At 42.5% G+C, this 25772-nt stretch overlaps 1 long non-coding RNA gene across 4 annotated transcripts in view; it reads right to left on the bottom strand.

Annotated features, from left to right (window-relative positions):
- LOC147731584 (uncharacterized) overlaps positions 1–25772 on the bottom strand; it is a 793594-nt gene that overhangs the window by 685004 nt on the left and 82818 nt on the right. For 2 of the 4 annotated variants that reach the window (XR_015308453.1, XR_015308454.1), the window contains one exon: positions 14230–14250. The exons of the other annotated variants lie outside the window; for them this stretch is intronic. This is a non-coding gene — a long non-coding RNA (uncharacterized LOC147731584). The remainder of the gene's footprint in view (positions 1–14229; positions 14251–25772) is intronic. 4 annotated transcript variants of the gene reach the window in all.

Genomic DNA, 25772 nt, shown 5'->3' with positions numbered 1-25772 from the left:
ACAAAGAGAAAGCGGGCGGGGACCCCCAGAGGAATAAAAATCCTAAAAACGCTAAAATTCAAAAACCTATTAGAACTGGTGTGATGGAGCGTACAGCAATCCCGCCTGGGACAGACACTCGTTCACCAATTCTTTTGACGGGATCGTCAAATTCAGCTATAACGGATGGCCATTCATTTCAACTGGAGAGGTCTTTTTGGCAAAAATGGGAGCCTTATTTACTTCATCCTTCTACCACTTCCTGAAAGATTCTCTTTAATAGAGGACAAACTTTTGCATCTTGAATCATGTTTTACACATAATCATCTGAACAGTAATTTGTCACGGAGGCCAAACTGTGCTATCTGGTGTAACTTCTAATCCAATGTCTAATCCTCCAGCCCCTATTAGTCTACCCCTCCCATTGCCTTCAAACTCATCATTAGCCACTTCTAGGGGGGTAGTTGAGTCTGGTACCATTGGGAATCTTGGCAAAGCAATACATGGAGAGGGAGTACCTAACAAGATCACAAATCTAGTGATTCTTACTCAGGAGGGTGGTTCAACGTCGGAATCAACGAGTAAAGATAAAGTTGATGATTCCTGTAGATGCCTCCTAAGTCGTGATTTAAAGAGCTCTAGCCTGCCACGCATAGATTTGCCACCCAAATCAATCCCGTACATTGTTGTTTTGGCTGTTGTCCCAGGGTTGGATCAAGGTAAAGAGGAATTGTATTCTGACCTAAAAAACAAGTGTACCCACTGGTTAAACACTAATAGACCACTTCCACCACAGGTATACAGTGAAATTCTATTTGCTCATAGAGTAAGTTGGGTGGGATAAAGAAAGAAACACATTGAGGGCGATTGTATTTTGATAAATTTTAGAGATAGTCGGGTGGTCGATCACATATGCGATTGGCAACAGATGTGGGTGGCTACAGGGATACAGTCTCTTTCTTTAACTTACTTTTATCCTACTCATTTTCCCTATCTTTCCTGAGATAGTTGGTGTCAACGAAGAGAAGGTAGGGAAATTATGTCACAGGTGGGAAGTGCAAACGATAGACGTTGTAATTATGATATCTTCTCACCTTTTGTTCTCCCTCTAAGTAATAGATTTAGTATTCTAGACCAAGTAGATTGACTGACCTGTAGCAGTCAACCTCCGCGAATTGATGAGGGAGCTGTGATTAATGATGAGATACCGATCTTGAATAGGGAACTAGTGAGTGAAGACATTTCTAGGGGAACCATTGATGATATTGAGAGGGTTATATATAGTAGTCTGCCTGGTAGGGTGGAGAGTCCGGTTGATATTATTACTAATCAGGGAAAACTTATTTTTTCACCCCAGGCCATAGAAGCTCAAATATCCCAGGGAGTTGTGGCTCTTGATAAACTATCGTTGACAAGCCACAATTTGGTAATAATAGAGAATGCCGAAGGGGAACTAGTGAGTCATTTTGATGCCTCTGTCGAAACCATTGGTGGCTATGAGGAGGAGATTCTGCCTGCAGCCCTTGAGGGAGGGATCCCCACCATGGGTCTGCAGAGAACTAAGGCAGTTTTACCACTAGGGCTAAGGATGTTGTCCTGGAATATAGCCGGGATAAATGCCAAAATGGTTATCCCTGAGTGGGGTGAATTCATCAATACCCACAAGATCTGTTTATTCCAGGAGACCTGAGCATTGGAGTCTCTGCATAGAGCAGGGTTTGTCACTTACTGTAAAGTGGCCGTTCAGGGGCACAGGGGTAGGCCTTTTGGGGTGTTGGTCATCTGGGTCGGCACACATCTTGGTTGCTCAGCTAAGCCGATAGATACCCATTCCCCCGATATCCTATGTATTATCCTCTCTCTTAACGATCTCCCCAAGGAGGTGATTATCAATGTTTATTCTCCCCCTGCTAGGTATGGGCAGACCTCACAGACCTTAGACTGTCTGTCCGCCTTTCTCTCGACGTTGGCTGAGCAAATCCTCCCTATCATTGGTGGGGATTTCAATTGCCATTTTGAACCCCTAAATGGTTTGTCCCACCCTATAACGAGTGATGAGGATTCAACATGGGGAATTCCAATGTTTAATCATTACCCGTGAGGGGTTGGACCCCTCTAACCCTGCACCTGACCTCAGTCACCCTTAATTACTCGCTGAGGGCATGTAATGGTTGATTCTTTGTGGATAACCCAGTGACACACACCTTTGAAAGAAATGGTCAGGCGTCAACAATTGATTATATTTTGGTGAATGTGGATATCTGGTACAGGATAGTGAATTTCTTGGTACAGCCCCGTGCTGAAAGCGATCACAATCCGCTGGTTATTACCCTGGATTGTTGCCAATTGGTTGCAGGGCAAGCTGAGACTACCCCGCCCCCCTCCAATCTAATTGCAATAGAGGGAGGTAGAAGAATCCATTGGGGAACATTTCTTCAATCACCTGAGGCAAAGGCTTTGCTGTATAAATGCTTCATACCCTTTTTGGTAAAGGCTAGCTCTATTACAGATAGATGCAGTGACTGTGATTATTCAGAGAAGCTGGGGTATAATCACCAGGAAATGGTTGGAACTACGTATGGGCGAATTTTGCAGATCTGCGATCCACAAATTCGCGTGAACTCGTGGATTTGAGACCACGTGTGTCTGTAACTTTGCCACCACGCCAAAAGTCGCCGAGGTCCCTCGAGTGAGCTGTCCATCATAGTGAGGAAAGGGCGTGAAGACGTTGCATATCCTAGTGTGTGTGGGGCAAGGCCAAACGGGCAGTGCTTCTATGCGAGTTCACATGCCTCTTGTTTATAAAGAGGTCAGACCGATCAGAGCAGCAGATGAGAAGAAAGCAGCCTCCTGGTCACAGGAAGTACCCACAGGGATTGCGCTCGAGAAACTCGTGGATGCAAAGACCTCCAGCAGATCCAGCAAGGAGGAGATGAAATTGGTTCAACCTGAATCTAGTTAATAAGAAGCAATGGTTAGAATAATTTACAATATTCAGGTATGGCTCAGTAGCACATGATGTTTTAAACAATTGATGAGCCCTTATAGTTGGTTTAACCAGCTCTCAATCATCTCTGGCCAAGCAGGCCACTAACTTATAGGAGTCCTTAACCCACTTGATGTCCCTTTCACCAACAGGCGAGTTAAATAGTTCTGGTCAACCCAATTTGACAGATAACTTATGGACATAACTCAGCCAGGGGATATGGCAGCCAAAATCAAGTGCTAGACAATCACTAAGGATTTCCCTATGCAGTTCTAGCTCAGGGTTTAGCCAGATAGAGATCCATTTTATAAGTGGGGGGATGGCTATTCGATCCTCCAAAAAACCGACTCCACACTCCTGGTGGATAATATAACCAGATGTGGATTGAGGAACAGATAAAATAGTTTTCATGAACTTATCCTCCTCCACTTGAATGGCCTTTACATTCTTAAACCCCCAGGGGTCTGCCCCGTACATTGCAAGGGAAATACATTTAGCATCATATACTTTTAATAGTGCTTGAAATGGTTTAACTCCCAATTTGCGAGCAAAGCCCAAAACAGCTATGATGGATCTAGCCAATACGTTTTGTTTAGCTATTATTTAGGGAGGCCATGTGCCCTTATCATCAAAGATAACGCCTAGGTATGGAAAAGTGGATACCCTAGATAGCACATTCTCTTCACAATACAAGGTTTTTACCCCTTTCACTTTAGTGCCAACCATCATGACGTGTGATTTTGAGAAGTTGACACTAAGGTCTATAGATTTCATAAAAGCAGAAAACGAGTTTAAAAGGCTTTGCAGCCCTCCCGCTGTGCGTGCTAAAAGTGCGGCATCGTCCGCATACAGCAATGCCGGTATTGATTGATTGCCTACCCTCGGTATGTCCTTGCATGCCTCGGATAAAACAGAACCTAAATCATTAATGTACAGGGTGAAGAGCAGGGTGGGCAAAATGCACCCCTGCCTAACACCATTAACAATACAAATCTTGCCTGTACAGTTACCCCTGCGGTTGTATCTCACTGTGGCAGATAGGTCCCTGTGCAGGTCAGCGAGGAAGTACACAATATTTTTGTCCACGCCCAAATGAAGGACCACCGCCCGTAATTTGGACCTATTCACACGGTCGAAGGCAGAGGAAAGGTCCATAAAAGCTAAGTATAGGGTGCCCTTTTTGGCGATTGTGCACTCTACAATTAGTAGTTGTAAGGTGAGACTTTGATTGATTGTGCCCGACCTTTCCTAAAACCAAATTGCAGACCCGAGAGGGTATTAGTTTCTGCCAACCACCCTGTGAGTTTGCTTAAAACCACCCGACCAAGCACCTTAACAGCGGAATCAATAAGGCAGATGGGCCGGAAACAACTGGAGTCCCCTCTATTTCCCTTTTTAAAAATAGGTACTATTACGGATTCAAACCAGGTACCAGGCAATCCAGATTTGCACACCTTTATTAAAAACATTACACAAAACCTTTGACCATGTCTTGACATCCGATTTAAAAAGGTCAGCTGGGACGCCATCTGGTCCGGGAGCCTTATTATATGTCATCTGGCTGATGGCCTCTGCCACCTCTAACTCAGTGACCGATAAGGTATAAGAGTCATGCATGGGTAAAGATGTACCCCACCCCTCCTGCATCTGCTCCTTCGTATACTGACTTAAAATGGGAACACCAAACTTGTGCCTGGATACCACAATCTAATGGACTTTTGCAAGAATCTTGAAAAAGAGGTTTATTGACCACTGCCGAAAATTTAGAGCTATTTTTAAGGACATCAATAGATGTTAGCTCATCCCATGCCTCGCCTCTGATTTCTCGTCTCCTATTCTCCAGGGCTACTTTATAAGCTTTCCTTAGGGCTGGCACGATGGACTTATCCACCGGATTTTGTTTCAAAGCCACCAACATATTCTGATGTGCTAATGAACAGTCATGGTCGAACCACCCCTCCCTGGCTATATCTTGCGCCCTACCAGGCTGTTTAAGATCATCAGCGACCTGTGACCAGATTTTGATATAGGCCTTTTAAAACCTCCTTTTCCCCTGCATGTTCATTCATGCAGATACGCATCTCGGCTCCAACCTTAGTTAATAGGTTGGTATAAATATCCTCAGGTACTACTCGACACAACCTAATTCTGCGGGCCTGATCTATGGGCCGGATATCTAGTTTATCTATCTTCCTATTGCATATTTCAAGTTTCTTGACCACATCCACCATGGTCAAGACCACCGGTTTATGGTCGCTGAATGTAGACCAGATTACTGTATATCCACAGACCCTTGGACCCAACAGTGAACTGATGAAAATGTAATCAATGATTGATGATGTACCATTTCTTTTAAAAGTAGGTACGGCCCCTTTCGATATACATGGATGTGTTAATCCATTTTCAGCCATTAGCGCCTCCAGAAATTCTCCCTGCGGGGAATGCTCAAAGTGGATGGCCTCTTCATCTGGAGGACCTAAGCTGTCCATAACATGACAGTTCTCAGGGCAGCCATGCACATTGAAGTCTCCTAAAACAATAACCGAGTAAGGGTCTGTGTAATCTTCTCTGTATGTGTCAAGAAAATAACTCAGACTAGCAAGGTGTTCTGTGGCAGTAACTTTAGCAAATTAATTATAAAAGTTAATAATCAGAATAGTGCCCACATGGGTAGAAGCAATTTGCACTACCAAACAGTGTGGTGAGCCTGTGTCCAATTTAGTGTGGGTACCTGGAATACTTGCGGAAATCAGAGTCACTAACCCGCCCTTCGCCCTGCCCTTACTAGAGGCAATTCATGGGGCAAAGTAAGTCGTATAACCATCTAAGCATAGCAAGTTCTCAGTGTCCCATGTTTCCTGCAGCCCAATGATGTCAGCTGCACATCATCTAGTTTGTTTTTTAGGCCTGCAATATTCTAATTTAAAATCTTGGTACCCTCAGTAATTTCATTAAGACCCACCCTCTCTTTGGAAGAGATAATTGCTGCTAATGTTTCCTTCATTTGAACCCCATTCAACTGAACAGCGATGTTTGACGTTCCTGGGGTTGCTAGTCAAACAATCTCTTCCAGATCTGAGAATACCTCAAATCTATTTTGAATGGGTACAAACAAGTCACAAGGACCCCGGGCCTGTGGTAATTGCCTGCGTTCTGACCTTTCGTTTATCACTGCTAGGGAGTCTCTACAGAAAAACCCTAAAGGTACAATACCAATACCATCCTCTAAACGATGCCTAATTCCAGCCCTATCCAAGATCAATTTAACGATCTCCGGTGAGGCAAAATTAAAATCACACAGTCCCCTCTGCTAGTTTTGACAGAGTTCCCTACCCAGGGGATCCTACGTGTCATTTTGAAATCTTTAAATAAGTGACTCCCCAAACCTGTCAAATTATTTACGTGGTGTACCGCCTTATTTCGCAAAGACATCCAGTGTTCATCCACCCCACTCTGCAGGGGGGGGACATTTGTCAAGATGACAGTATATGGGGTCGCCTTCGGGGAAGATTTAGCCTGTCTGTTCTGTGCTGACATACACGGTCACCCTGCCCATGGACCTCATTTATATTACTACTGGGATCATCTCTTGGTCTTTCTTTAGAGATCGGAACATGCTTGCCACCTGTATTCACCACGGGGGCCTTGATGGTTACAATACCCTCCACATCGGCCACAGTAGGGGTCTGATTAGACACGGTCCCCATAATCCCAGTCGGGGCAATAGATTCACTAGAACCTCCAATCAGTGAGTTACATACAAATGGAAGTAGATGATTTTCAATTCTCTCCAACCTGGAATCTATTTCAGAAAGTTTAGAGGAAATTGGTTTAAATAGTTCCAAAAGCTTCTCTTCAAGTTTAGATACAATTCGATTTTCCAAATGACAGGACACCTGCTCAGACCGTACCTGAGTGGTAGTGTCCAACAAACTAAGGGCACTTGAACTAGCAGCCTCACGCGCACACCCCTTCTTTCCCCGTGTGCCACCCCCATTTTTCGACACTTTACTGGCCTGCTGTGAGGTGGCCGGAATACTGCCCGCTTTCCTTTTTGTTGAGGTTACACTAACCAAGTGCTCCCCGCTGGTAGCTTTATTCAAACCTTGCTGGCGAGTCCATATTTTGGGGGGGAAGAGTGGATAGGGGATTTGTCCCCCTCTTTATGAGAGTCAACCTCGGACGGCTCTGATAAAGACATTAATTGGTCCCTGGAGGAGCAGTATATCCACCTGGCCATCTCTATTGTCGACAGATCCAGCTGGCTCTAACAACAACAATGAGCCAGTTGCGGAGACACCAATAGAAGAACGACTATGGTCCAGTGAAAGGCGCCTTAGGGTTAAATCAATCTCCTGGCACAGTACCGATTCTGCTCTTATTAGGAATGCATCTAAGGTTCCCACTACCTGTGAGCCCCTGCCCCCTTATCACTGCCTTTACTCATGACCTCAAGTAACTGACAGTTTGTGCAACAGAAAAAAGGACACAAGGTTCAATATGAATAAGCCACCAGAACAATTAATAGTCACTACCCACTTCACAGGGGGAGCCAAGATGTCAATGTCAAGGGGCTGGCCCAGCCTATCCTCCGCCTGGCTTTGATGGGCGCGATGGGCCGCCCTTGGCCCAGGCTTTGCCCGGGCATCGCCCAGGCATGCCCGCGCGCGTCTCGCACTGTGGGAGGGCCAGGCCGGTTATGAGGGCCTCAGGCGCCCTCCAGCAGCCTCACTTCCCCTGCGCCTCGCAGGGACTTCTGGGACTTGTAGTCCTTAGCTGCCCCACCAGCACGCAAATACGCCTCGCCGTTCCCCTCACGGCTGGGATGGCGTCTCTGGCTCCTGTCATGACCGGGCTCCAGATTCCTGGCAATGCGTGTTAAGGTAATGGCGCAATGGAGCGTTAGCTGTCCCGCACTGCGGGAGGGCCGGGCGGGTTATGGGGGCCTCAGGCGCCCTCCAGCAGCATCACTTCCCCTGCGCCTCACAGGGACTTCTGGGACATTTGGTCTTTAGCTGCCCACCATCACGCAAACACGCCACGCCGTTCCCCTCACGGCTGGGATGGCATCTATGGGCTCCTGTCGTGACCGGGCTCCCGATTCCTGGCAATGCGAGGTAAGGTAATGGCGCAATGGAGCGTTAGCTGTCCTGCGCTATGGGAGGGCCAGGTCAGTTATGAGGGCCTCAGGCACCCTCCAGCAGCGTCACTTCACCTGCACCTTGCAGGGACTTCTGGGACTTGTGGTCCTTAGCTGCCCCACCAGCACGCAAACACGCCGCGCCATTCCCCTCATGGCTGGGATGGCGTTTCTGGGCTCCTGTCGTGACCGAGCTCCCAATTCCTGGCAATGCGAGATTAAGTAATGGCGCAATGGAGCATTAGCTGTCCCTCGCTGCGGGAGCACCGGGCTGGTTATGAGGGCCTCAGGTGCCCTCCAGCAGCGTCACTTCCTCTGCGCCTCGCAGGGACTTCTGGGATTTGGGTTCCTTAGCTGCCCCACCAGCATGCAAACACACCGCGCCGTTCCCCTCACGTCTGGGATGGCATCTCTGGGCTCCTGTCGTGACCGGGCTCCCGATTCCTGGGACTGCTAGGTAAGGTAATGGAGCGTTAGCTGTCCCGCGCTGCGAGAGGGCCGGGCCGGTTATGAGGGCCTCAGGTGCCCTCCAGCAGCACCACTTCCGCTGCATCTCGCAGGGACTTCTGGGACTTGTGGTCCTTAACTGCCCCACCAGCACGCAAACACGCCGCGCCGTTTCCCTCACGGCTGGGATGGCGTCTCTGGGCTCCTGTCATGACCCGGATCCCGATTCCTGGCAATGCGAGGTAAGGTAATGGCGCAAAGGAGCGTTAGCTGTCCCCTACTCTACTGGCGACGACTATGGAGCACCCCAGAGCAGGTTAACTATAGAGAGGAATTAAAATCAGTCATGCACATCCTGGGGGCAGGGAAAATCCCTTGGCTATCCTACATTCGGGATGCTTTCCGTCAAATAGGAAGGAGTGACTTGTAGTCTTCACCTGAGGAATCATGTCTTGTTACCTCTAAACAGTCACTAACTTCTGCTCTTAAAGAACACCGATTGATGTGTATCAGCAAGGCGACTGAGACATTTAGTTTAACCTCTAGGTTGTTAGATGTTAAATCGCTTTATAAATTGGAGCCGGCCTTGGACCACATTCAACCTCTCGTAGCTAAGAAATTGTTTCTTCAATTCCGACACGGGACGCTTCTCCTTTATGTATTACCTAACAACTGGGTGGGTGCTAACAAACTATTATGTCCAGGGTGTAATGAGACAGAAGAGACAGAGACCCATGCGATCTTTTTTTTTGTCCTGCATATAAGGCTGGTAGATCTAAATGGGTTCTCCAACTTTGTAGGAATTAGAAATTAGAGGTTTTCAGGCTAATAAAGTATGATACACACCCCGTTTTTGTTGCTGCTATAACAACATTTCTTTTTGCAATGTGGTGCAAACGCGGATGTTTAGTGATAAGTTAGGGTTGAGACTTGAAATGGTGCTGCCCTAATTAAACATTGTTTTCCTAGATTTTAAATGTTATTAACGGATGCTTACTTTTTAAATTAGTTTTTTTAGTTTATTTATATTTTTAAATGAATTGTACCATATGATGACTCCTCCCATATGCTGCTAAAAATTGCCTACAATCAACATATCCGCCTATGCTTAATGTATTTTACGATTTAATAATTTGAAGGACTGAGATTTTCTTCTTATTGTATCTACTTGTGACCTGGGATTTAAATGTACAAAGTATTATTTGTTCCTACTTCTCACTTTCTCCTACTTTTAGTATGTCATTTTATAATGTCGCATTCTCAATGTTATACTATTGTGCTTTTATGGCAGTAATTGCCGAAATAAAGTTCTTTTTGATTGAGTGAATAAAGCCATGGAACTTGTGCCTCTTGAATCCCAAATAACGGTTCGCCAAGACACTCCTGTCTACAATGATGTAGAATCTGACTATACGAATATGACAAAGGATCCAGTAGCTCCAGTGATTTCAAATAATCTGATGCAATACCTACCATTGACAGAACTGCCTCTGGCCATTTAAATAACTTTGATACGTTTTCCGAGGGTCCCAGTGAACCTGAAACAACGCCAACTAAAAGAACTTTTAAAGAACAAGCAACCGAACTTTTTCATCACCTGGAAAAGACTTATCTGGTTTCACCATGGGTTGAACTTTGGATTGAGCTAAGCATACTTTTTCTCCTTCTTTGGCTAATTCTTGTATTGAGTTTGGGAATGCTGATAAATGGAAGATATATAAAATGGATACAACAAGTAGGAACATCAACTTACTCCTCAAGCCACACAAATCATCTCATCGTGAACAAAGAGACTTGACATCAGTGAACATCAAAGCCATTCCAATACCTGGTGGTATAGCTTGGGACAGAACTGATTATGACATCTTTGGTCCAGCAGAGCTGTTGAAGATTCCACACCAATTCAAGGTTTCCTGAAAACCCTAGAAATATTTATACTTTCAATCAATGGGAACATTGTCCAAAGCCATCAAAAGGTAGCTCAAAAGCATTTTATGAAAAATGTCCATACCTCTCAGGTTTTACTGTCTCAAATCCAGAAACATTTTACTTTAAAAATGTTAATAAGACAGGAATGAAAAGTATGTTGACTAATACTAAGAACATTTATTCTGGGGCCTTTTATGCTCAGCTGTCCACATTAGGTTTTGACTTTTGGAAAGACAACATTGAGACAAAAACTGACGGGGTACAAAAGATTTGCAGGTGCAGGGACTAAAAGCTATATTTAGAGCCTGCATCATCCCTGAACAAATAATGTTTTGAACAACACTGTGCAACAGACATCCTGACTTGGCCTGGCCAAGATAAAAGACTTAAACAAACCGTCCATACCAACACCTACACCTGATAGTAAGAACACTACAGAGGGAGGGGTGGACGTAAAAACAATTTTACTTAAAAACAGAACTGATCCTGATTGGAAGAAATGGTTAATCTGGCCCACAGACACAAACAACTGTCAAGATAGATTCCTGAATAAGACACAAGGGTTCTCATTCACTAGGCCAGATCCAAGATATGTCCAGAGACAACATCCAAGGATAGTAACTTTATACAGTGTAGAAAAACTGTGCCTTAAGTGGCTACAAAAGTCCACACTAACAGAGGTAAAACAACACTTATCTTTACTAAAAGATGGCGTTGATTTAAGGGACTTCTTACAAGGTCCCTTTTTTTGTGACAAACTGGTATCTACTAGGTATCTCACTTGTGTTATTGTGAGAGAAAACCTAGTTCTAGATCCACCAGTGATGAGAAGCCATGAAGAGTAATATGATGGTGCTGGTAGCACCCAAAAATCCCAGATGATGTTGCTCCGGCATTGGGTGGGCTGAAGGGTTTTCTTTCTTTCTTTCTTCGAAACAACACTTCAACTTCTGTTGACGTATGTTGCACGTCTGTATTTCCATTTCTAGCCACATGCTAATAGACCAGTAGTATCCATGTATGTGTTGACACAGATACCAGCTCCATTGAACATTGCTAATGCAGCTGACACTGACGGCTATGCTTCACATTTTTGAGCAATCGGTCTACTTAACGAAGAGGTCCAACTTTCACCTACTGTGGTAGATGAATTCTTTACCAGCTTAAAAGATTTGATGTTTTCGCCAAACAATGAGACTGACTTTTGAAGTTAGCACACAGCGTTCTATGGACTCTGTATTCGACCTTCACTTTTTCAAAACAAAACTTCCAACTTTAGAACTCTATTTTTTCTACGATTTGACTTTTTTTCTAAATTGAACTTTTTTTGGCACAAAGTAATCTGCTTAAAGTAGAACTATTCATAGAGAACAAGAAATATTTGAATACTACCGAGAGACAATATTTGACCTTGTTCACAACAAAAACAATTTATATATTCTGCCATGGAATGGTCTCGACCTTATTCTTCTATATTTAAGAGCCATTTCATAAATATACTTTCATGATTCATTCAGATAGCATTTCCAATATCATACTATATGCTTAGAATTAAAATATTGCTTTTAAAATGCGTACAGCACAAATGCTCATTTTTTTCGTGTACAACCATTTTGAATGCATTTGATGTATTTTGGTTGGGGTTTTTACACATCATGCTTTAGATATGTTTTAGATGCTTAAAATTTTGTAATGTCGAACATAATAAAGTGGAGTGGTTGTTGTAAAGCGTGTTGGGACCCGAGTGAAATTTTCCTGATTTATGCCCTTATATAGGTATAATTCACACTGCCCTAATATAGGCATAGAAATCATACCAATATTTAGACATAGCCCATGCAGTCCAAACACAGGCATGGCTTCTTTCACCCGTTCCAAAAAGCCACACCGATTTCTTGGAAAAATCGGCTTAAGCAGTCAGGGACATCCCCTGCTTGAATATTGATTTGTCCAAGAACTCATGGAGTTTTCAAAGAACTACCATTCCCTTGGGGTTCTTTTCTGATGTTATTATGCCCGACTTTACGTCAAACTAGGCACCTTCAAGGTATAAATATGCCTACACTTGCCCTGGCAAGCACATGGTGGTTCGGAACAGCTCGACTATCTACTTGCCCGACTCAGCTCGCTACAGTAAATGCCAAAGGAAGCCAACCCTTAAGCTGACGCACTGATCGAGAAGCTGTCCTTTCTCTCGCTGAGAATCCATCTCCGGTGTTTCCAAGCTCCCCTCGCGGGGTGTTGGGAAATCGAGTTCCGAGACCGAGATACCAGACCTCCTTTATTCTAAAACCAAGGTACTGAGCTGATTAGACCCTAAGAGAAATATTGGATAGATTCTTGGCAAAGAAAAACCAAGCCTATGCTACACCTCACTTACTTCTTCCCTCATACTAGACTTAGGTTAGGTACAGTGGGTTAGGCGTATTTTAGAAGCACCAATTGAGTGCTTTTAGCTTTTGTTATTTATATATGTATTTTATAGCTTCGAAACCATTCCATGCTTTTACAGTATTATTTAATAATACTCTTCTTACTGTACACATTATACTTTACAGCCAGTATTACGATTGTAGCAGTTCACTTTCCTTGCTTGAGAAAGAAGACTGTTCAATAAATCCTTTTATTGAAAATGCCCGTCTCTCTATTTTCTCTGTACCTCTGATGAAACGAAGTAAGCACGATTGACTGAGAAAAATATCTATCTATTGTTTCCACGACTCTGAAGATACGTGTATTATTGGGGAAACAAAGTTGTCATGTTTATGCGGTTGTCAGAAACTAATCCCTTCTTGTTTATTCAACAAAGTTTCTAGTGACCTCTGAGCTAGCTGGCACTCACAAATAAGTTTAATATATTTGATAGAGACCTAGTCGACCTCAGTCCTACGTCAAATCTATAGGATATATTATTCCAATGCGCAGAGCCTATTGGGAAAATAGGAACTACACTACAATAGATCAGTCACCCCTTTAGCTGGGTACCCTATACCAGTGGTGAGGGTACAGGTGCATGAGCCCTGTACCCCTAGAGTGTCTAAGTCCAGTTTAGACATTGTAAGTGCAGTGATGCCATTAGAGTATATGGTGCCCCACAGCCTTGGGTGGCTCAACCGATGGTGCCTAACCAACCCCCAAGATCTCAACTTACCTCTCCAAGTGGTGGTCGCACCCAGAAGACCTTCGTCCCCGAGCCTGCACTATTTTTGCAAACAGGAGACTCACTATTAAAAGCTACTGGGCTTCCGGTGCCAAAACAGCACTGTGTACCCAGCCGCCGTAGTGCCGCGGCGGGTGTAACAAGAGTGCATCCTTGACCCTGGGGGACCCCTGAGTCTAACCCCAGAATACCAACTCCCACAACAAAGTACTAACCTTTGAACCGATAACACTATTTTCCTCCATAGGATAACATTGACTGTTTTTCTATGAAAACATTCTAAGTGTGGCGTTGGAAAATCTATAAAAATCTTTTACAACTGTACTAAATACCCAAAAAACTTTTACTTACCTGCTAACAGGAAATGTCCCCATGTAGTTCCAGTTATACTATACTGTGTAAGAAAAGTAATCTTAAAGTAATTGTACTGGTCATTTTGCTAAAAAGCCCATTCGAAGTATATGTACTGTATTTCCAAAGCATTGCATTTCTCAGTGTTTGTACTGTGAATCAAAACAAAGTGCATATCCAAATACAATCCAAACGGTGTTACAACTGTATATTTCCTGCAAAGTATTTATCACTTACCTGTGCCAGGCTTGCTTGGTTCTAGAAAATAAAATAATTAAAAGAATATTTTTATACAAAAACAACTGGTCTGAAGTTCAGTCTTCGAATGTGTGAATTCATTTGCTGACTGAGTGTGTACAACAAATGCTTAACACTATCCTCTGATAAAGCCTTACTGCTTGACACACTACCACAAATAGAGAGTGAGGTATTATCTACTTTACCTCTGCCTACCCTTTTGGTTTCCACTGGACTCTGTGCACACAATACCTCACTTTGGTATAGTATATACAGTCAGCTTCCTATAGTCCCCATGCAAAACCAGTTAGTTTTGTGATAGATAATTTTTATTTCTTCACTATACGTTTTGAGTCCTTCCCACACAAGTGAGGTACACTTTTTATTGGGAGAACTGGGGTAGCACTGGGTGGTAGGAAATGTGTGTCAGTTTGGTGATCCCACAACATTTCCACACAGACATGTGAGAAACATTTGATTTTTAGCAAATCACAACTTCCGGGACTCTCCTGAGTATCTAGTTTTCAGAAATGTGTGGGTTTGGTAGGCTTCCCTAGATGGCCGCCGAGGCCAGGATAAAAAAACGCAAGTGCCCCTATTTCAAAACCAGCTCGTTTTGTGATAGAAAATGTTGATGTCTCTGCAATATATGTTTTGTGCCCTTCCCTGCAGCGAGTACTTGGCCCATCCACACAAGTGAGGTGCCTTTTTTATCGGGAGACCTGGGGGAATGCTGGGGATAGGATATTTGTGTCAGCTCGGTGATCCCATTACTTTCCCACAAAGAAATGTGTGAAAAATTTGATTTGTTCAGATAAATTTGAGGTTGGTAGAGGATTCTGGGTTTTAGAACTTTGGGGGAATTCATGCAAGTCACACCACCCTAGACTCTCCTGGGTGTCTAGGTTTCAGAAATGTTTGGGTTTGGTAGATTCCCCATGAGGGCCGCCAATCCGAGGACCAAAAAGGCATGTGCCCCCCTTGCAAAACCAGCTCATTTTGAGAGTGATAATTTTGATGTCTCCACAATATGCAATGTGGGCCCGTCCATACCACATGTGCTTGGCCCACCCACACATATAAGGTACCCTTTTTATCGAGAGACCTGGGGACATGCTGGATGGTAGGAAATTTGTGCCAACCCAGTGATTCTACAACTTTCGCACACAGAAATGTGAGAAAAATTTGATTTTTTTCCATCTATATTTGAGGTTTGCAGGAGATTCTGGGTAGGAAAATGTTGGGGGATCCACGCAAGTCACACCTCCCTGTACTCCTACGGGTGTCTGTTTTTTTAAAACGTCTGGGATTGGTACATTGCCCTAGGTAGCCCCCAAGTCTGGGATCACAAACGCAGATGACTCGCTCACAAAAAAAGTCTGTTTGTAATCGATAATTTTGAAGTCTCCACAGTACATTTTGGGCCATTTCCTGTTACGGGAACTAGTCCTAGCCCCACAAGTGAGGTATCATTTTTATTGAGAGACTTTGGGGAATGCAGGGTGGGTGAAAGTTTGTGGCTCCCCACAGATTCCAGAATTTCCATCGCAGAAATGAGAGTAGAATTTGCGGTTTTTGACAAAGTTTGAAGTGTGCAAGGGATTCTGGGTAACAGAACCTGGTAAGTCACGTCATCCTGGATTCCCCTAGATGTCTAGTTTGCAACAATGTATAGGTTTGCCAGGTTTCCTTAGGTGCCGGCAGAGTTAGGGTCCAAAATCCACAGATTGTCACTTTGCAAAAAAAAGGGTCAGTTTTCACCAGAAAAATTTGATTTGTCCATGTTGCGTTTGGGGTGTTTCCTGTCGTGGGTTCTGGGCCTACCCACACAAGGAATGTACCATTGTTATCGAGAGACTTGAAGGAATGCTGGGTGGCCGGAATTTTGTGGCTCCCCGCAGATTCCAAACATTTTGATTGCAGAAATGTGAGGATAATGTATTTCTTTTTTACAAAGTTTGAGGTTTGCAAGTGATTCTGGGTAACAGAACTTGGTGAAAGCCATGCAAGTCACCCCATCCTGGATTCCCCTGGATGTCTTATTTTCAAAAATATGTGGTTTTGTTATGTTTCTTTAGGGGCTGACAGAGCTAAGGTCCAAAATCCACAACTAGGCACATTGCGAAAAAAGTCAGTTTTCACTGGAAAATGTGATGTATCCATGGTGCTTTTTTGGCCATTTCCTGTTGCGGGCCCTAGACATAACCCCACAAGTAAGATGCCATTTTTATCAGGAGACTTTGGGGGATGCTGGGTGAATAGAAGTTTGTGGTTCCCCGCAGATTCCAGAACTTTCCATCACAGACATGTGAGGAAAAGTGTATTTTTTTTTTTACAAAGTTTGAGGTTTGCAAAGGATTCTGGGTAACAGAACCTAGTGGGAGCCCCACATGTCACTCCATCCAGAATTCCCCTAGGTGTCCAGTTTAAAAAATGCTTAGGCTTTCTAGGTTTCCTTAGGTGCCGGCTGAGCTAGAGTCCAAAATCCACAGCTGGGCACATTGCAAAAAAAGAGTCACTTTTCACTGGAAAAATGTGATTTGTCCATGTTGTGTTTTGGACCATTTCCTGATGTGGGTACTAGGCCTACCCACACAAGTGAGGTACCATTTTTATTGGGAGACTTTGGGAAATGCTGGGCGGGTGGAAGTTTGTGGATCCACCCAGATTCCAGAACTTTCAATCATAGAACTGTTAGGAAAATGTGGTCTTTTTAACAACCTAGTGAGAGCCACATAAGTCACCATATCCTAGATTCCCCTAGGTGTCTAGTTTTCAAAAATGTATAGGTCTGCTAGTTTCCTTAGGTGCTAGCAGATCTAGGATCACATATCTACAACTAGGGACATTGGAAAAAAAGGGTCAGTTTTCACTGAAAAAATGTGATGTGGCCATGTTGTGTTTCGGGACATTTCATGTCATGGGCACGAGGCCTACCCACACAAGTGAGGTGCCATTTTAATACTGAGACTTTTGCAAATGCTGGGTGTGTTGAAGTGTGTGGATACAAGCAAATTCCAGAACTTTCCATCACAGACATGTGAGGAAAATATATTTTTTTTTACAAAGTTTGAGGTTTGCAAAGGATTCTGGGTAACAGAACCTAGTGAGAGCCACACATGTCACTCCATCCAGAATTCCCCTAGGTGTCCAGTTTAAAAAATGCTTAGGTTTTCTAGGTTTCCTTAGGTGCCGGCTGAGCTAGAGTCCAAAATCCACAGCTGGGCACATTTCAAAAAAAGAGTCACTTTTCACTGGAAAAGTGTGATTTGTCCATGTTGTGTTTTGGACCATTTCCTGATGTGGGTACTAGGCCTACCCACACAAGTGAGGTACCATTTTTATTGGGAGACTTTGGGAAATGCTGGGCGGGTGGAAGTTTGTGGATCCACCCAGATTCCAGAACTTTCAATCATAGAACTGTTAGGAAAATGTGGTCTTTTTTACAACCTAGTGAGAGCCACATAAGTCACCATATCCTAGATTCCCCTAGGTGTCTAGTTTTCAAAAATGTATAGGTCTGCTAGTTTCCTTAGGTGCTAGCAGATCTAGGATCAAATATCTACAACTAGGGACATTGGAAAAGAAGGGTCAGTTTTCACTGAAAAAATGTGATGTGGCCATGTTGTGTTTCGGGACATTTCCTGTCATGGGCACTAGGCCTACCCACACAAGTGAGGTACCATTTTAATACTGAGACTTTTGCAAATGCTGGGTGTGTTGAAGTGTGTGGATACAAGCAAATTCCAGATATTTCCATCACAGAAATGTGTGTGTTTATTTTTTTACAAAGTTTGAAGTGTGCAAAGGATTCTGGGTAATATAACCTGATGAGATCCACACAATTCACCCCAACCTGTATTCCTTTGGATGTCTACTTTTTAAGAATATATAGGTTTGGTAGGTTTCCCTGGGTGCCGGCAGAGGTAGGGTCCAAAATTCATAACTGGGCACACTGTGGAAAAAGGGTCAGTTTTAACTGAAAAAATGTAATGTGTCTACATTGTGTGTTGGGCATTTTGTTGTTATGGGTACGAGGCCCACCAACACAAGTGAGGTACCACTTTTACCTGAGGACTTGGGAATACTGGGTGGCTGGACGTTTTTGGCTCCCCTCAGATTCTACAACTTTCCATCACAGAAATGTGAGGAACATGTGTTTTTCAGGACAAAGTTTGAGGTTTACAAGGGCTTTTGGCTAACAAACCTGGTGAGATCCACACAAGTCAGCCCATACTGGATTCCCCCTGGTGTCTACTTTTGAAAAATGGATAGGTTTGCTAGGTTTCCCTAGTTGCCGGCTAAGCTAGGGTCCAAAATTCACAGCTAGGCACTTTACAAAAAAGGGTCCGTTTTAACTGGAACAATGTGATGTGTCCATGTTGTGTATTGGGCCGTTTCCCACCACAGGCACTAGGGCTTCCCACACAAGTGAGATAGCATTTTTATTGGGAAACTATGTGCAACACAGAATAGCAGAACACATGTTATTACCAATTGACTTTCTTTGCATTCCTGCCTTCCAAACGTAAGACAATTTGTAAAACAAGAAGTCATTTTGAAAAATGACCTCTAATTCACATACTTCACAATTTTGGAAATGGGCAAATAACCACTGCTTCTAATCTCTATATTTTGTTCCCATTTCAGAAATATATAGGTTTACTTGGTTCCTATTTTTCACTCTTTATATTTTATCAAAGGAATTGCTATATAACAGGTACACAATAAAAAACCATTGCAAGACCCAGCTCAGTTATTGGATCTGGTTTCCTCTGGTTCTTGGTGAACCTTCAAGTCCTATACATCCCCATAACCAGAAGGACCCAGCAGATGTTACAGTATATTGCTTTAAAAAATCTGTCATACTTAGAAGAAGTTACAGGTGAAAACTTTGGCACAAATGGCTTTTTTTCAACTCAATGTCAATATTTTTTATTTTCAACTGTTAGTTCCTATAAGGAAACCTTGAAGGATCTACTCAAATAACCCCTTGCTGAGTTCAAAAATGTTCCTAGGTTTTGGAAATGGATAGCTGTCTGTAAACCATTATTGCTTTCACACTCATTTCTATAAGTAACTGGAAGGAGGTTGAACGCACAAAAAATCACAAAAATAGGCTAGGTCCCAGTAAAATGCCACAACAGTGTAGAAAATTGTAGTTTTTTGACAAAGGTCTGCCTGTTCCTGAAAGCTGAGAAGATTGTGATTTCAGCACCACAAACCCTTTGTTGATACTATTTGCAGGAAAAAAACTAGACACTTTCTTCCGCAGCACTTTTTTGCCATTTAAAAATAATAATAATTTAGCTGTATTTTGGTTAATTTCTGGGTCCCTTCTGGGGGAATCCACAAAGCCTAGATGCCTTTGGAATCTACCAGAAGTTGGAAGAAAAGAACACAAATTTAGCATGGATTCCTTATGCGGACAAAAAGTTACAGGGGACTAAGCGTGAACTACCCCAAATAGCCCCCAAAAAAGTGTTAGCACGGGGGAAGGCCTAGCAGAGCAGTGAAGAGGTTAAAGAATTGCAGAAACGCCAACCTGTTTTCACTTTGTAAACATTTTCTGTGGGCAGGATAAATGCGTGCCAGTTTTTCTGACCCAATTCAGGTTTGTCAGCTGTAGCTGATTTGAAAGAAAATCCTCATTTATGGGATTTAGAACCCTCAGCAGTGTATGATAAGGATATTGGAAGTCGCAGAGACCTCTTTTATAAAGTCACAACACTCAGACAAGACTTGTAATATCCGAATAACTTCTGGTAAGGGGTATTTTATTTCTTCTATTACATGGGCACACTATCCCAATTTTCTGAACTCTTGTTAACATTTGCGGTCTCTTGTTTATCCCTACTGAAGAAAAGCTATGCTTTAACATAGTTGAATGTTTGGTCAGATTTACTCTGAAAACAATAATGCAATTTGTAATTGGTTGCAAGATATGGTACTGTAGTGTGACATAATGAATATTCTGCCCAGTACCTGCCTTCCACACTGCATGTAAAGTCTTGAAGTAACTGATTTCACAACTCAGCTGTAATATCTAATTACTGCAGATGTATCACTTTTTTTTAGAACAGGTGAATAGTGAAGTCCCAAATATTAACGACATAGTATACATTCTGTTCACTTTTTGTAAGCTTATTAATTTGTCTTAAACTTGAGACATTGCTTAGATTTTATATTTAATCTAGCATTTGTCTTTTCATTTTGAAAGGCTGCTTTCCTCGTGTAAGGAGACAATGTGTGACAGGGCATGTCATGAAATCCCCAAACATTACAGAATGTTATGGGCTGTGAAGCACTATGCTCCAGGTTACTTCTCTGTGATAGTACTTCTACTTGGTAATCTTAGTGGACCTTCACTGGCTCTCTTTAACTAGAAGATCTACTTTCAAGAGGCTATGCATTGTTCACATGGCAACGGACTGGCCTTTCTTCAAACAAATCTTATGAGATAGTTCATTAAAAGGACACTGTGATTCAGATTAGCACCACCGCTAATCATACCACACTGTAGGAAGAAAGCACATCCTTTTCGGTACAATTCACACAATTAAAGAACTTCCTCCAGACAAAGATAAGAGCCATTGTGAGATACCTGGAACTTAGGAGAATGGTAAAGTCCAGTGTTTTCCCACCAAAATTCCATCAAAATAGAAGAAAGTCTTCTCTTCAATCACCAAAGAAGAAGAGGAACTATAGGACCGTCTATGTGCTCAAATACCCAACCCCCAGCCATCAGCATTAATTCATTATTCCTTTGTCATTCTGGCCGGAGGATAGAAAAAAAGCACAAGAATATCAAATATTAATGGGAACACTGGGCACAGCTGAAAAAAATCCACATAATAATACAATCAATCACAGAAAATAAGATGACTACAAATGGTACCCCTTCATGTACTGATGTCTACCATTATCTAGCTGCAACAAAACTCTGCCAAACCTTTCTGGGTAACACCGAATCATTACCACACTAATCACACACTGCAAGAGCTGGCATGTTTGGCTTGGCTGATGTTGCTCTCAGCCTATCAGACTAACCATAAACTGCACGAATAGCAGTACAACCAACATAGAAGAATCTAGTAGCCAAATCACACAGGATGAGTACACTAGCACCGTATGGAGAACCATATTTATATGGAATGAATGACAATATCATTACATCCATGTGGAACTAGTGGTTTCCAGAAGTAATGGTGGAATATCTTGCTAATGAATGGAACTGCTACTAGGCACCTAACAGCGTAGTATCAACCTGCATGCGAACCGATTGATAAACAGTAAATGGGTGCCAATATAGGAGCTCCATATTGAAGGAATTTCATAGTATTTTTTAATGGAAAGATTATCACAAACTGCATGACAAGTCTTCGACAAACAGCACAGTAAAACTATAACAATATGCATGAACTAATCACTAACATTTAGGTCGCAAAGAAGAGCGTGCTACTCATCAGAAAAGAGTTCTCCAGTGCCTTCGAACGGGTGGTAAGCGATATGTAAATACCAGTACCTTCAAAGGGATTATTTAATTTTCCTTCCTAATTAACATGTGTGCCACATATATGTCCGAACACTTTTAATTTATCTAGCATAGGTTTTGTCATAAACAAGAATTTTTTTTTCATTGATTCATAGATCAAGTTATTCTTGCATGCATCTGTAACCCCAAGACTACGCGCCTACTTTTGAAAGCAGAAATATTACCTAACCTATGTGTAATTAATAGAAATCAGAGTGAATAAGGGAAATGAACATTTGTGAACTTGTTTGCTTAAACCAGGATAGGTTCTCAAAGAAGTAACGTGTCATCTGAACAAGTACAGTATTTCTTGCTTTCCTGTCTGGTGTTTCTAGCTATAAATTATAGATATTGTCTTTTGGCGAAGATCAACTGAGATGGACAAGCTCAGAAATGACCTTGGGCGGAATTAAGGTTCAGGAAAAAACCTGTATATGGCTCTCTGCTAGATTTATTTTGATGTCATTGCCTGGAGGCAAAACAATGACCTATGTTTAATTGGCTTATACTTTGAAAGACAAATCAAAATAAAACCTATGACTGAATGTTATGTGATCATCAATTTCAATCACAACCGTCTTCATGCACCACAAGCAGACATTTTGCAAGGTTTGTTATATTTTTGCAATGAAAGTCTTTTTAGGTTAACCATGTCATTTATCACTCTGAAGCATAATATGCGATCTTTTTCAAACTGAACAATTCGATACATCTGAAGCAAATCAATATTATTACGTCTATTACATTTTGTTTTATTATTAAGTTTCATTGCAAATTTTCAGAAACTAAAATATGCTAAAATTCTCCATATTCAATAAGCTTATGATGCCAGAAGTTGAAACATCAACCTGCAGATGTATAATCCAAAGGTGAGATTTAATTTTAACACATGTTGCATTAACAGTCCCAATGAATTATATATTTTTTGATAGTGTTTCTGAATCCCTTCATAAGTAGTGGAATGACTTGACATGACTCTAATATATTTTTGGTATTAAGCACGCTGAAATTAGGCTGATTGATCGATAACCAATGTATTACCTGCATCACATCCTCATTCTATCTTTATGTGATTCAAGATACTTTTGAAATCTTAAGGATGGTCAATTAATCTCAAGGCCATAAGTATTTCCATTGCAAGTACATTTTATATTTCAAAGGTATTTCTAATAGATGCAGAATGTTGGCCCTGATTCGCAAAGATAAACTTAAAAGTTTGGTCTAAACTTAGACAAAGAGTCTAGTTTATGAATTTGGGAATTCACAAAGGGCATATACAAGTACTCTCTTTATGTCGAAATGAATTCCCAAAGTCCTAAACTTATACTTTTGTTTTGAGTTTGACCAAGCTTCTAAGTTTACCACTGTGAATCGGGCCCATAGTTTGCAATAAAATTAGCTTTTTTGATCAGCTTCTTTTAGAAAAAGTGTGACACGACCTGGCTATGAAGCAGGGTTAGGGAGGTTCCTATCTCAAACAATCCAATGCATACATCTATTGGAAAAAACACAAAGGTGCTTTAGCTTTGATATATGTTAAGCTGCACCTGTATTTTTTTGAATGATTAGTCTTTAAGGTGGAGAGTAACAGTGTGGCTTTATTTCCCTATCTTTTCTGCATAGTCATTTGTACTGCAGTCATCAACATGCCGGAAGTGTGTTTGAAGTAGTGGTGAGCGGTAAACTCGGCTCCTCTGGTGGAGTACACAGAGGTTTGCTCACTTCGGACTCCACTCGGAAGGCGTTGTACTGGAAAAAACTTTTTTCACACAAGGCTCAGCGCAAGCGAGAAAAATTGAGTACTAGGACGAATCCCAGCATGATTTCTCACACTGGCGGTCATGGCAGGTCGCTACTGTTCATGGTGAGAAAGCTGCCCCTCAAGTAGAAAATCTACTTGAGTGGCAGCATGAAGCAGCACACTCTGGCATGGAGCGTGGTGCCATTTGCACTGATTTTACAGCATGGAGCAAGCCGTGCCAAAATTCAGTGGCTCGGGGAACTCTGCAAAATCTTTTTTATGTAACTGTGGAATTCCCCGGAGTAAAACTCCACGAGTCTCGCACACCCCTAGTTTGAAGTTGCGTAGCTGTTTCTGCTGGAGTATGTGAAGGCAGCATGTGTTTTTTGTAGCCTCAGTGACAATAGTTTACTTTATCGAGGGTCCTCAGATTAGTCTCTGCTGCTTGTCACAGTAGGAAAAAGGACCTGGAGGAAGACATGGTGGGAGAGAAAAAGGTGGAAATTAAATGCCTGGGAGCTAAAAAGAGGAAGAAACAATAGAAAAACATAAAGGAAGCACCAAACAAAGACAACATTGGAACGGAGAGCTGTCAAGGACCCTATAGGAAGCCAATGATATAGTAATCTCAGGACAGGTCATTGCACTTGTGCACCATAGAAGGAAAATAAGGTGCGAGAAAAGTAGAAACCTGGAGAAGGGGTTGTTAAACTGGAAAGGGATTTGGGAATTCCCCCATAGAGGTGTAAATACTAATTGCAGTCAACGTGTGACATTTAAGCCCCATGCCATTGATGCATTTTCTATGCCATCCACTATGTCCTTATATGGCACTTAAATAGAACAATGGGGTGAAACCATTACCAGTACCATTTTAGTTATAGAACACTTTGGCACTCAATAGCAGGGTCACAGTACTTGGAGTTATTACCAGCAAAAATAGGGTCCAGAAAAAGTTAAAAATCTGGGGTGACCATGCAGAAAACAAAGTTCTACACTGACTTACATAAATGATGCAGTCAATGCATACCTTGCGACTGCCCAACAAGATTGTAAGAAGTATGGAATAAGGCAGGGTGCTTGCTTGCCTACTTGAGCAGAAAGAAAGAAGGGTTGAGGTGGGTAGAGCAAGGGAGGACCCGGGTGGGCATGTGTGAGATGGAAGAAGTGGGCATAGTTAAGGCTTCTGTCAGGTACAATAAGAAGTTGCATGCATGAGTGAAGACAAAGAATAGAGATGACTGGACTGACACCATGTAGAAAAGGGAGCTTCTGAGACTATTGGAGAAGGTGAGAGAGAGGCTATATGATTTCATGTTGAGCGAGGAGAGGGAAGAGAGTCTATGGGTCAGATAGAGACACGTTAGGTTCCTGGAACGAAATGGCTCTCAGTAGAGTTGTTCAGAGACCAAAACCACTAATAGGAGACCATATGCTACTTATGTTTGCAGCAACGAAAGAAAAAGGACACTTAGCTGATGATCCCAGAAATGTCATAACTACACAAACAGAGAATTTCACCAGAGGACAGCTACTCCTAATGCTAAATATCCATATTGAATGTGGAAAACAAAGGTAGCTAAATTGCACGCAAGCAGACTTATTGAAGTACTAACCACTCTCAAACATCCAGGCTACTCAAGGTCTGATCTAGGCCACTCTACACTGCTCAACCTGCATTATCTGTACAAGTGGATGGACAAACTAAGTGAAAGCAACACACAATTCTGTCCTTACATGCTGAAAAGACACTGTAATCCAAAGAATGGGGCTGTTTGTTTAAAATCTTGGAGAGATTTGGCTATGGAATGGTCTTGAGACTGCTACACAGAGACTCGATGGTGCCATCTATTCATGCTGCTTTTGGCACTGGCAGTAGAACAGTTGAGTTGCTCTTACAACTACCCCAAGTAGGTGGTGTTAAGAGCTAGTTTCCAACTCAAAATACTGAACTGAATATACTACAACAAATACCACTGAAGAATGCCCCAAAAGCAAATCAGTAGAAGTTACCTTCCTGCATATCATTTGGACCTGTGCTATAACAAAAGATTCTTCTGGGACAGTTGGGGATGGAGCTGTCTGGGGTGCTGGGGATAGAGATTCCTTCGATACATATGTTTGCTGAACTGGGGATTCAGAGCCCATTGACTTGCCAAGACAAAACATTACTTTTCGTGCACTGGGGCCCATGGTAGTAAGATGGGATTTCATGAAATAATGGGGAACCACACTAGTCCATCGAAGGAAAAATTGGTCAATGTTTAG

Source organism: Lissotriton vulgaris, chromosome 2_1, assembly GCF_964263255.1.
Source record: "Lissotriton vulgaris chromosome 2_1, aLisVul1.2, whole genome shotgun sequence".
Classification (NCBI taxonomy): domain Eukaryota; kingdom Metazoa; phylum Chordata; class Amphibia; order Caudata; family Salamandridae; genus Lissotriton; species Lissotriton vulgaris.
Note: the sequence above shows the minus strand (reverse complement) of the source record. Positions and strands in the feature narration are given on the sequence as shown.